Genomic DNA, 13,063 nt, shown 5'->3' on the forward strand with positions numbered 1-13,063 from the left:
AATTGACATTTGGCATTGGCACGAGAGACCAAAGGTTTGGCTATAGCAGCCCAGCCATGTTTATTGACCCCGTGGAGCTCACGATGAACAGTTTTGGTGGAAACAGGAGAGTTGAGTTGCATATTTAATTCAGCAGTGAGTTGAGCCTTGGTTTTTTGGATACAGTCCAGGTAAGCACCCGGACGTCCAGTGTAATGACAACAACAATGTTATGAGCTACATTTTAGGTGTTTTTTAAAACACTTGTGCTGCTTAGCATTTACAAAAATCTATGTAACAATGTAAATGTATTTACTGTAACCTTTGGAGAATAAAATAATTGCATTTAAAATCTCACTGAATCCAAACTTTCAAACAACAGTGTGGCTTTGCAGCTTTCTAGGAATCACACATAATTAAGGTTCTTTAGCAATGTGAAAATGTCTCTTATGTAAATCTTGTTTTACTGCATGTCAACAAAATTACTTCCTAGAACTGCCCTGATGAGCATGACTCTGCAACAACACTCAACAACCACAGAGCAAAAACACTTTAATAAAACAACTACACAGGTATTCATCAGGTTGCCACCAGCCAAAATAGAGGTCAGATTGATCGTGCTGATTTTGAAGGAGTCCTGGCATTAATGTTGCAAGAAGATAATTTGTTGCCGCTCTTTTAATTGAATTAATAACTGCAAAATCATCCCAAGCCTCAAAATGAGAAGATGAACAACAGCAATAGTAAAATGGGAAGCAATTCAGAAGACAATCTTGGTCAAATCTGAGGTCTGTTCAATATCACACTCGACGACCTCACACTTTACATATTGCCAGTGCCTGTCACATGCTTTTGCCCACAGCACCGTCTTCCCGCCACCTCGAACCCCAACAACTGTCCTCTCTTAGCCAGCTTCACAGCACCAGGAATGTGGAAGCAGCAAATATCTTCAGGGGAAGCGATGACAGATGGCCATCCTGAAGATAATAATTACCACATATTTCTCACTGCTATGCATGTCTCCAACGTGTCCTCATACACAGCACCATGGACTCCCACAGAGAATGAGAAATAGAGAGAGATACACACAAGGATAGATGGATTTACTCAGGAAGAGACAACAACATAAGTAAACTTAGCATATTTTAGGCTTATAAAATGAGATATACTGTATATATTTGGTGTATGCAGTAAGTTAAACTGTTTATTTTCATAAAAAAGTAAATGTAAACAACTCTTTTGATAAAAGAAAAAAAACATATCTGCCCATATTTCTTCATTTGTATTTATTTGTTTTCCTCAGAATAAAGGAAATCAGTTTGTTGTTGGAGATTTGTTGCTGCCATCGTATCACACATTTTACTGTCTTTGTTCATGTTGCACAACATGGCATTGGTGTTGACATGGTGTTTAGAGCCAGATCTTTTTTAGCAAATCGAAAAAACATTTCATCTGGTGGTAATTGGTTGTTTATCAGGGCATGCCTTTCCCACCTTACTTAAAAACATTATTTAAACAGACACAGCTTTAAAACACATGCAGATACTGTGTTTGTTGTTGCTGGAGTACCTGAGACAAGATATATAAAGACACCACCCTCTTTTGGCAATAGGGCTGGGGGAAGCAGCAGCTCATTTGCATTTAAAGAGACACAAAAAACGTTTTTGCTTCTACCCAAAAAGGGACATTTTACAACAACATCCTTTTAGAAATTTCTTACCTATTAGAATTCTAAAATGCATGGCACTGCACCAACTGGCATATAATGTGAGCGACTCCTTTAATAGAAAAACCAGATGAAAAAATTTGGTACGAAAAATTACTAACAATGCAATTTGGAAAAATTCAACGTACCTCAATGAAGAAAAGGTTTGGAGTGCATATTTAATGCATAAGAAGTTAAAATGCATCTTCCTCTGCTTGTAAATCTGTAAACGAACACTTGCGATCAGTTTATGTGATCGGCCAGATTAGCGAGTACCGATCGAGTCTCTGGCCGATCGATTGGGGCATCTCTAGTGTTTAGTTATACTTTTTAAGGAAAGTAATATCAAAGTATGTGTAATGTTATTTTTTGCAGGTTTTTAAAAGATTAAGATAGGCTTGTAATAGGTTACTTTTTACCCAGCAGCTGTTAATTGATAGCATATCTTCATAGCACTATTCATTCAATTGAAAATCTCATCAATAGGCATTACCTTTTAAAAACGCACATCACATGATCACACACACACACTCTGGAATGTGCTGCAGCATATGCGGATGTCTGAGCTCCAGGCAGTCAGCAGGGGCTTTGAGCATACCTCCCCAGGTGAGAGCAGTGTACGTCAGACAGTTCATCATACCACTGGATCTCATCTCACTAAAGTTGTTAAATGTGATATTTAATTCATCTTGTGTTTATCTAGCAACTCTTTGGTCTATTGAATCTATTAGTTGTTCTCAGATAACATGTTTTGGCTGAGCACGAAGATAAGTTAATTTAATAATTTATGTAACCACGTACTCTGATTCTGCACATCTGACTGATTGCTTTTTTGTATAAACTTATTGTACATTATACTTTTATAATGGCCATTATTAATTATTAAAACTATTATTCAGCAATAGAAACAGGATGTGTTTCATATTTTTTCCAATGAAAATGAGAGCAGACAGTCATGTTATAAGCTCCGTTTTGTTATAAATATACATACAGTGAAGATGACGGTCATATAAATATGTAGCTACACGATGCCTCAACATTTTTGGTGTCTGTTAAGTTGTTAATACCAAAATGAGAAAAGGAAGTTCCTTATATCATGTTTTCATTTTTTGTTAACATAGTAAAACACCATAACCAGGGTGATGGGAATGATAATATAAAGTACACTGTTCCCTTTGAAGATTTACCCAATGTGTCCTCGAGAGGTTTTCCATATCAAACTTTCGAAGTATAAACTTACGAGGAAAGGATGCAAGACTGAACTTTGTGCACTTAATATTTACAAAAAGCCCCAATGAGTTTTCAGATGTCTCTGTTTTCCCCCATCCACGCTGACACGGAGCAGCAGTGTTTTAAAATAAAAACGGCCTCTTCATCGTTTTCAAAATGCTCCATTTTCTCCATTTAAAAACTCCAGGGTAGTGTGGACGGAAGGTGAATAAATAAGTGAATATAGGGTATATGCAGAGCTAGTGTTGTTTCCATACTGATTAACTTCCGGTGACCTGTTATTGGGAGTTTTTTTCTATTTTATACGATTCCTTTTACAGAATCGATGTTGTAATGTAATTAAAATACAATCAGTTAATTAGACTTTGGCATTCATTTAGTTGCTCAAGCGTAAAACGAGACAAAAAGCTGTTTACTCGCACGCACTGTCAGAATCGGCAGGCTAGCGCAGAAGCTCTATTAAATTTACTGCGGTAAAATAAATGCTCACATTATAAAGACATGGTGGGGGGAAATATAATTCACTGCAGTGCTTCTTGTACAGTCTAAGACCCACTTTATATTGGATATCACTCAGCCAGTGGAGATCGCTGATTTTTAAAGAAAACAGACCTTTAACGTGCCGATTTTGCAATAGCAAACATTTCACCGGAAACGCTTAACCCAGGTGACTGGCAAATTAAAAGTCCTATTAACATTCTTCGGCATATACCCTATTGACTAGTTATTGTCTTGTTATTTTTGATATGTACTACTACCAGTTGTCTACAGGTTTCACCTATAGAATAACATTCCATCTCCATTATAAAAGACACACAACCAAAACGTAGCCTAGATCACAGCTCCCTCTATTTCCAGTTGTTCATTTTGTTGAATACTGTACTTGATGTCGCTCTCAGCTGGCTTATGTCACTTTCAATCTCCAAATCACAATGCACATGCAACCAAGATAATGGCCACAGGGGACATTTAGTTCTCAGGGACCTGCCTGGTGGGTGGTTAGGGTTAGGGTTAGCCAGGGCAAAACCCATTATTTAATTAATTTAAAATACTATAATAATCATTATAATAAATGGAATCATTAAAAAAAGAAATAAAAAATTCATCAAAATGACTTCTATTGTTAATTGAAACAAGGCATAGATTGTATTGATGGTGACCTGAGCTTGATAAACTCATATCTTCCTTTTTTCCATGTCATGGTGAAAACGAATAAAGTCCAGTGATACGCTTATTTCAGGTTAAGACCTCTGATGTAAGTTCTTCCTCAGGAAGCAATGATAGATGATGAACTTTCACCTCTAGGTCAGGAAGCCAAGTGACTCTGACTTCTCATTACTTGCTCTGCTTGATTCATGTGGCATCTAATATCAGATTTGTCCTTCATCATAACTTCTCTTTCACACAGACGTGTTCATTGCAGTGAGAAACTACTGAATACGGCAGAGAATGACGAGTCTGTCTTGATTTGTTCTAATAACTAGCAACTATTTATAAACCACATAGAAGAATCCACACATAGACAACTTTTGCTTCTACTGTCATAATGTGTGATTAGTGAAGACTGGACATGGCTGTACGATGTGGGGGAAAAATGAAGAAGACAGAAGTGTCCGAAAAGCGCCTCATAATTATGAGGTAGCTTTTTGAATTCCTCTAGAAGCTCGCCTCACTGGGATCTTTATATCCGTCACAATGTCCAAGCATGCTGCCTTTGGAAAAATTCAACATGTGCCAACAAAGGGAGAAAAGATAAACAAATGTCCGGGAGATCAAGATTATAGAGTTCCTCAATTCTTGGTAAGACACTCTGTAAACAGTAGCACCACCATTGCAGCAAAGATGCCATAGTTTTTATAGTGCTGTTATGTTATTAGGGTGTCTTGTGATGCATTTCTGAATCAGGTTGATATGACTGACCTATCATTATACAGAGTCAGTCTGGACTCTTATCTGGACATTTCATCCGTCACAAATTGGCACATTTGATACATTCCCATCCATTATTAAATTGCAAGTCTGTGTGGAAAACATTTTTGAAAACCTTCGAGCCTGAAGGCTGATGTGAAATGCAAGGATTGTGCCAGCGTATATATGCGGGGAGAAGCAACTAGTAATATTCATGGTTTTCTCTGTATTTTCTCAGGCTTTTGTATAATAATAAGACTTTATTAAATCTAAATGTGTGATACATTTTATTGTAAATGTCAGAGACGTAGAGGAATTGGCCAACTAAATGTTTTGTTTTACAGTTTCACAGAATTCATTGCTAATCTTCAGTAAGCAATATTTCAGTAGTTTTCTTTGGTTAGCGGCCTGCTTTTACACTTTTCAAATGATAAAGCCAGGCAAATGAAAAGAACATATTTTTAACAAGGAGGCAAACAAGGGCATGTTTGTTCTGAGAGTGAAGAAAAAAAACTCTTGAAGTAAGGTTTAGAATTTCTGGACTGAAATTAAGAAATGTTATTCCACAGAGACAAAAATAGAACTGAACAGTTCTGTAGCACCCACCTTGATTAAAAAAGGAGTACTAAGAAGAGAAGTTTCTAAGAAGTTCTCATCTTTAAAGGCAAGTCTGCAATTGTCTGTTGATATTACTATTATGCCAAATACATATGCCATCATTTACTTGCATTCAAGAGTTCACATAACTTCCTTTTAATGCTGACCTCCAGGGTACAAAGTTGTACGCTAAAGTACCAACATGGACCTGTTAGGTACTATAAGTATAACTTTTGAAAAGGTACCGCCCCACTTACGAATCTTACTATTATTGAAAAAAGACACCATACAGGTGTGAAACATTCATTCATTCATTTTCCTTTGGCCTAATCTATTTTTCATAGGTCACCACAGTGGAATGAACTGCCAACTATTCCAGCATATTTAAGCAGCGGATGCCCTTCCAGCTGCAACCCAGTATTGGGAAACATACCATACACACTAATTCACACACACACACACACACACACACACACACACACACACACACACACTGGTACACTATAGACAATTTAGTTTATTCAATTCATCTATAGCACATGTCTTTGGACTTGTGGGGGAAACCGAAGCACCCAGAGGAAACCCACGCGAACACAAGGAGAACATGCAAACTCTATACAGAAATGCCAACTGACCCAGCTGGGACTCAAACCAGCGTCCTTCTTGCTGTGAGGCAACAGTGAAAACCACTGAGCCACTGTGCCGCCCTAGGCATGAAACAGTGAGATTATTTTTGGCAAACTGTAATTGCACCAAAACATCATAGAAATAAAAGGAAATATCTTTGTATTGTTACTCTTAATAGAAACCTTCTCATCTAAATCAAACTGTAATTAACCGGTTGGTGAAGTACAGATACGTTGTATTCTATATACTCAAAGTGTGGTGTTGAATGAACATAAACATCTCCAATCAGAAAGGGCAGATCAATCATTAGTGTTTGCAGAAGGGATGTGAGTGGGGGAAGGTATGGGAGAGAGTGTTGGAGCTCAACAAAAGGCCTGCAAGCTGACTGAAACCCCCATTGAGCCTCCTCCCCAATGATCCTTGTGGGAAGTTGAGTAAAGTGGTTTTCTGCTGCTGCCCTTCCTGTGCCTCAGGCAGGGTCACAGAGACCCCCTCCCAAGCTTCATGTGATCGCATGCTCGCAGTCACACAGGCCATGGTGGCAGATGTGACATCCATGTGTCTGCTTACAGAGCCTCAAATGAGTAAATGCACGGCCTGCACCATTGCCACAAGCGACTTCTGAAATGAATAGCCATATATAAATCCTTGAAAAAAAATAGACAGGTGGAGCCGGAGGGTCTTGGAGGAGCAGCCTAAAGAAAACTCTGAACCAGACTATTTAAATGTTTAGCAGTCAGACTCATTGACCGCAGAATCAGCTGAAGCCAGTCTGATTGTGTCATGTACTTTATGTGATGGATTTCAGATAGCATGTTAAACCTGTGCAACCCTAATCTCCCACAGGCTGTGACACATCAAGCTGACACCAAAGCAGAGCCTCACAATATATCATTTCAGCATCGATAACGCAATGTGTGCAATTGTTAAATCGCAGAATCTGCAATGTTGAGTTGTGATATAGTCGATCAGCAATGAAGACTACAGTGTTATTTTACATTTGACATTAAATTTGATTATTCAGTTACTGTACCTGAACATCTGGCTACTGTTACCTCTTTGGAAAACCCCAAAGCACTGCTTATTTCACTTTTATAATTGCTCTATCATATTTATTTATGCTTGCAATTTGTTTGATTCACTCCGCTACAAAATCATCCCAATCAATTTAAACTAATGATCTTATTCCAAATAGAGCTCTTCAAGTCATCTGATAAAATTTTATTCATATCACAATATACACTAGCGGTCAAAAGTTTGGGGTCAGTTTTATTTCATGTTTTCTTTTTTAAAGAAAATTATTCTGTTTATCAAGGCAGCATTTATTACATGTAAAACAATTGTTAATTGTTGTTTAATGTGTATTTATTAAGTATATATTTATTACTTATTGTATGTAGTTTCAAATGAAATTATTACTCCAGTCATTATTGCTTTTATTAATATTACCATCAATAATAATAAGAATTATTATAATTTTTATTATTAGTAATAGTAGTAGTAGTAGTATTAATATTTGAGTGATTTCTGAAGGATCATGTGACTCTGAAGACTGGTGTGAATGAAGCTGAAAACAGGGCTCATAAACATTTTCAATAATAAAATTCCCTGACTTTTCCATGATTTTTCCAAGTCTTTCAAGTAAATTTTGATGCAATATCTACATATGCATGGTTAAAAAAAACAATGCGTGTTCATATATATTACTGCATATCGTAAAACACGCAACAATCTATTTAAGTTTCAATTTGTATTTATATCTCTGTAAAATTGATTTAGATAATGTTTACACCGCACTAATAATGTGAGAGTATGTGATTGGCCAAGAACAGAAAAGAAGTAAATAACCTATATTCAAGTATACAGATTTGCGTTTTCCATGACTTTTCCAAAACTTTGTGGGTTTTTCTGTTTTTCTAAAACTTTTACAGGCCTGGAAAATGCCATGTAAAATTTCCATGACCGTATGAACCCTGTATAATATGTGAATTTATTCCAGGGATTTTATTTCAGGGGATTTTTATCTTTAAAATCCCTGGAATAAATTATTGAACTAAATTATAAACTGCTTTTGAACAAATAACATTGTTATTTTATAGTGCAATAACATTTCACAATTTTACTATTTGTACTCTATTTTTGATTAAATAAATGCAGCTTTGGTGAGGAAGAGAAGCTAATTTTAAAACATTTAAAAATCCTACTGACCCCAAACTTTTGATATTGCAGAAAAATAAAATATTGAATGTCAGATATTTCCAATATCGTGCAGCCCTATATCAAAGCACGTTAAAAGAGGACTATTGTCTCAATGATAATTTTACATTAAGGACAATGTTTTACCACTTCCCAGCCACAGACACAGATTCAACAAGCTGAATTGTTGCCACTGTAAGTCTGATTTGAGCTGATGTGTAGAACATATGATCAAGAATAGAAATACAAATGAAAAATGAAAAAAGATTGCATAGGGCCCAGAGGTTTGTAGGGGCCTATGGGTCTGGTTATTAAAATGACCCAGAAACCTGTACACTATATGCCCAGAATTCCTTAGCCGTGTGTTAATTATCCTTTACATGCAATTGTTTGAAATCTTGGTCACATTTTATTTTAATGGTCAGTTTGTTGAATTTGAGTTACATTGCATCTAATACATGCCAACTAATTCTCAGTAGATTATAAGTAGACTGTAAGGTTGGGGTTGGGTTTGGGGTTAGGGTTAGTGTAAGTTGACATGTACTTGCAAAATTTCTTATAGTCAGTTAAATGTCTGTTGAAGGAGCAGTATCAGGAGATATTAAGCAGTCAGTCTACTAATACTCAAATGGACCATAAAAACAAAGACTTACCGAAAATCTCTAAAAGATGGTACTCACTGACTTTCATTATGTGGATAACAGAGGACAATGATCTCAGCTAAAATTCCTTACTTTTTTTCTGTAGAGGAAAAGTTGCATACATCTTGGATGGCCGGAGGATGTTTATTTTTTTGGTTGAATTATCCTTTTAAGTCAAGGGGAGGCCTTGATGCTGACTTTTTTTTACACATACACTTTCATACAACACACATTGTTTGAAACAATATGAAATCACATTCATGCAAAGCACATTTTCCCATTAGGTCAGGATGGACGGTGCTAGAGCTGTGCGATTATTCGAAATTGAATCGCAATCGCATTTTGAAATGTTGTGAGTAGCTAATCACAAGAGGATGCAATATGAATATATAGGTATATTTGTATAAAATATATGCAAGGTGCGAATTACACATTGACAATCAGGGGGGGTAAACTTTTTCAGTAGTAGTTTAGTAATACATGCTTCAGTGAATTAAACTCATGAATGTATTTAAATTACATCTAATTTTTTATCAAATTTATACATTTTCAGTGTTTTGAGAGATATTTTGTGACTTTTAGAGGTTACTGTCATTAAACTATACAAATTATGCATCTAATTTTTCAATTTTTTAGGCTACATGCAGATATAAACAACTAATTTACCAGAAACTTGTTTTGTGAATACTTAAGATGCCTTTCAGTGCTCTAAAACTGCCAGTTCTGTTGAATCACACTTTTCCTAATATTGATTGTAACGATTATGCATTTACAATGGTTTGAACTGTTATGGGGGCCCAAATGTATATTTATATTATACATTTTTAATTATTAATATTTAAGATATAAATCAGAGATCAGATAAAACTATTTCTTACTATTAAAGAGCTGAGGTTTTAATGTCCTCCATGGTGGATCAAGCGTTAATTATGGAGGTCAATCCCCCTCAAACCCCCCTGTAATTCGCACCCTGGATATATGTATTATTTAATTTCTCCCGCTCAGAGCAAATGCGTGACTGCCATCTGTATGACAGTCTTACTAGCGCAAACGGACTAAGTGGAACACAGACAATAAAATAACAAACAAACAGGAAACCATGGATGAATGGGATGATGGCGCCTGCTGCTTCAGAAGCGTTAACAGACTAATGAATATCAATGAAAAACAGCACATCGGTAATAAGGGAATATAGTGGTTTCTAGGTCATAGACACAGAACAAAAACAAGTCATTTGTAACAGAATTGTAGCCACAGCACAAGGAAATACAACAACCAGAACCTTAGAAAGCACTACAGGGGGCTATATAAGAAGTGTCTTGCAAAAAAGTCAACTGATATTACCAATGACACTCAATCTAGTAAATGTTGGAGTAAGTTAATATGTTTTCAGTCTCTTTTTTTAACTAACACTCACTGCATAAGAAGGTACGATACGTATTATTGAGCTGAATCTTGACAAAAACATTTAAATCGCAATCGCAATATCTGTCAGAAAACTCACAATTAGTTATTTTCCCCAAATCGCACAGCCCTAGATGGTCCCATCTAGTTTTACAATTTAACTAACTTTTGTTTCTTTGTCTTATAAAGTATCTGCCATAATGTATAAACCATATCTGGAAACAATAAAGATTGTAAAATATATCATATCTTCCCATTTTCTCTTTCTTTCCAATTAAGCCAGCAGGTAAACGTGAACAAAGCAGCTCTTAAAGACAGATAGAGACTTGCTCTCCTGCTCTTTCCTCAGCACTGTCAATTATTTCCCAATCCGGTGGCTCTACACATCAGCAAATGTGGGTCATGAGGCATACAATCTTCTCTTGATTGACAACGAGTAAATACAGCATTGCGGAAAGTTTTTAATGATCCCCCGAGATCTCAGACCCACCACAATGTGCTATTCATCTCTAATGAGGAGTAAGTGTGTCACGGTGCATTGGCTTGTTGTCTTTGGCCCTCCAACGGCGTTAAATTTAGCATCCTTTGGGTGCAGTGTTATTGGATCAAAACAGCATAACCCACTGAAATCCAAGTCTTGCCTTACGTAACAAGAGTCTTTCGGTAATTCATGACACCGACCCCGATCGCTCCCTCTCATTTTCCAGGTTCCCATTGTGTCGGGACCGCATCGCTGTCCTGCCTCCCACACCAAGAGTGTGTCCGACCCAGATCGTTCCAAAAGCAGATGACATCAACCCCTCTCCTGATCGACAGTGCAAGCAAGGTAAAGGGTCACATGGCAGCATCACTGAGTCTATTGTGCTGCAGTGGGAAAGCCACACGGACTGTAATGAGCTGGAAGGCTTGGCTGTAATCTGCCAACACTGCTGCAATATAAATCACAGCATAAAAAACACTCTATAATAGCACATTGTTCAAAGCCAGTAAAAGCTGGGGTCCAAAGCACTATTTTCACACGTTTGGAATGAAAGTGCATTTTTGGCGCGTTGTGCTCCGCTTGTAAAAACTCTCTTTTCACGAGTCAGGTGAGTTTACGCAGCAGAGCACCCTTTCATGTGGCAAAAGCATAGAGAGTGCTTCCAGCATAGTAGGGAGTGCTTTATGAGCTGCTGATACACACATATCTTTTTTCTCCGCCGTCACGGTTCCTGGAAGAAGCGCTGACATTCCTGGTCTCAATCTCTGCTTCAAACTCACCAAGCTTCTCGGGCCATCTCCATTTCAGCCGGGATCACTCTGAGCCCCCTGGAATGTGGGATTAATGGCCCTGCGCATAGTGCAGGCCTTTCGGGACATCCGAGAAGACTCTCGCTCCGCACAGCAAGTTCACTTATCAATAACAAGCCCCAATCATCTTGATGTCGGCCATCATGGGAAGCAGCAAATAGAAATGGCTGGTGAAAAAAACTCACCACCAAACCAGAAGATACACTTTCATTTCGTCAAAGTAACACTAGTCCAAAATGATGATGATGATGATGGACTGATGGGATTAGCAAGCTAAGCAAAACAGAAATTGATGCACTTCAATATGATAGCTCACATTTTAACAGACCGTCACTGCCAAGAGGGAATTAATAAGCACCCTTGCTGACAGCCTCATGCAATCTGCGAGCAAGGCTGGCATTTTCCAGCAACACACTGAGCGAAGGCAAGACATAAATTACAGCATGATTAAAGACCCTCCTGAGAGATGTTTATGTATTTTATGCATGGTTTTGGTCTGCTTCATGCCCGTTTATGCGGATGTGATTGCCTTTAATTATTGAGAGCCATCTGATAATGCCAGATGACTGCACCTCGTCTTTTAAATTATGATGTAGACGTCACGTTGAAAGTGCATTAAAATAAATACAGGCTATCTTTTCGTTCGGTAATAGCACATTTCGGGCTGCCGCGGTGCGCTCTCTCTCTCTCTCCCTCTCTTTGAGACACGCTTTTAGGCATCTCAAAAGTACAAAATATAAGGGTAAACCATCGGTACTCTTTTCGGCGCTCCAGTCGTCTGTGGTGACACGCGTCATTACGAGGTTGCGGTCGGTGAGCGCGCGCTGATTGGTGGAGACCGAGGGTGTGCGCGCATCATGGGCTGGCTTTTTTACAGACCCTGATTCAGCCCATGCTGTGAGGTAGGCACAACCTAAACTAACGCACCAAAAAGGTAAAGCAACACACCGAGAATGCGCTAAACGCCATATATTCCCCCATATAGCGGAGCATATGGACACTTAGCGCGCCTCTCCAAGCCTACTAGCATACTATAGTTCGTTTCCTGGAAAGCAAAGCAGAGGACTGAAATATCAGGTTTTAATTTATAATGTGGATATTCCTGCCAACGGCGTTCGAATTGCTAGATAGTCTATAAAGCACTGACTGTCTAACCATGTTTTATTCTCCTCTCAGCACGAGAGTGTGTTGACCAAATATTTGTCTGCAGCTTCAACGCTGTGTTCATCTATTTTTCGCCAACGGGTGGCCGCACAAGAAACCGTTTCAATTCTCAATACGGCAAGCCGTTATAACATTTATTGCTTAACACTAACGAATGCCTTCCTGTGTTATTAGTCATTCGTTTTCTTTTCGGCGTAGTCCCTTTATTAATCTGGGGTCGCCACAGCGGAATGAACCACCAGCTTGTCCAGCATAAGTTTTATGCAGCGGATGCCCTTCTAGCTGCAACCTATCACTGGGAAACTTCCATACACACTCATTC

Source organism: Danio aesculapii, chromosome 14 (assembly GCF_903798145.1).
Source record: "Danio aesculapii chromosome 14, fDanAes4.1, whole genome shotgun sequence".
NCBI classification, from domain to species: Eukaryota; Metazoa; Chordata; class Actinopteri; order Cypriniformes; family Danionidae; genus Danio; species Danio aesculapii.